A 1,154-nucleotide genomic window follows, 5' to 3' on the forward strand; every position below is an offset into this window, starting at 1 on the left:
TTGTGGCTTACATGGAGAAAAAGAAGTTAGAACTTAGAAAGTTAAAGAAAGGTTTTACACATGGAAAAACAGAAGGAGTCAAGAAAAACCAACAGACAATTCCTACTCGACCCTGGGTGTGTTTATCAAAGCTTTAAAGACATGGCGAGTAGAAATACAGACGACACTCTGCTAAAATTACACAGAACAAGTACTACCAACAACCAAACGAAGGAGGATATTTTTGAAAACATCAGTCAGGCGAGCAGCTTCTGGCGTGATCTCTGAGAGCAAAAAGGTACCGGAAATTGCAGTGCTGACTGGCTGAAGGAGATCAAGAGAACAATAAGTGACCAATTCCCACCCCCTGTGGAAGATAAAGTTATTCTAACAGTTTCACAAGTGGTAAAAATCTTGCAAAAGAAGAGAAATTGGAACGCACCTGGACCAGACAGGCTGGTAAATTACTAGTGGAAAAGAGCGCATGTACTTCACGAGGATGTGACCAAAGCATTTCAAGCAATCATGGGAGGCCAACCAGAGTACCATCCCCTGTGGTTCTCGGCGGGGAAAAACATCCCTCTTTCCAAAGCCAGGCAAGTTCTCAAGTGATAATCAAAAGCCTATCACATGTTTGAATAACGTTTATAAGTGGTTCACTTCATGTTTGTTGGTCATCGATGCCCACCTAAACCAATACGATCTTATGGAATTAGAGCAAAGAGGAGCGAAAAAAGGATGTGGTGGAACAATTGATAATTTGCTGATAGATAGGATGGTTTTGGAGGACTGTCATCGAAGAAAACGCAACCTCAGTATGGCGTGGATTGACCTAAAGAAAGCGTATGATTCAAGTAATCATGATTGGCTGAACAAAATGATGATAACGCACCATTTTCCAACGTGGCTAAAGGACTCCAAGGTAATTCGCTGCTTGACCTCATGTTGGAACACACGAATTGTTAAGAACAAAGCAGGGGTATGAACAATCAGGCATCATTAAATTTAACAGAGGACTCCCTCAAGGCGACGCTATCTGCATGCCCCCGACTCTTCACTCTCTGTTTAAATCCTGTGGCATGGTTGATGAAAATCGACAGAAGGTTATAAGTTATCCAAGCCAATAGATGATAGGGTTACGCATCTACTGTATATAGACGACCTAAAAGTGTTTG

Source organism: Montipora foliosa, chromosome 8, assembly GCF_036669935.1.
Source record: "Montipora foliosa isolate CH-2021 chromosome 8, ASM3666993v2, whole genome shotgun sequence".
In the NCBI taxonomy this organism is placed as follows: domain Eukaryota; kingdom Metazoa; phylum Cnidaria; class Anthozoa; order Scleractinia; family Acroporidae; genus Montipora; species Montipora foliosa.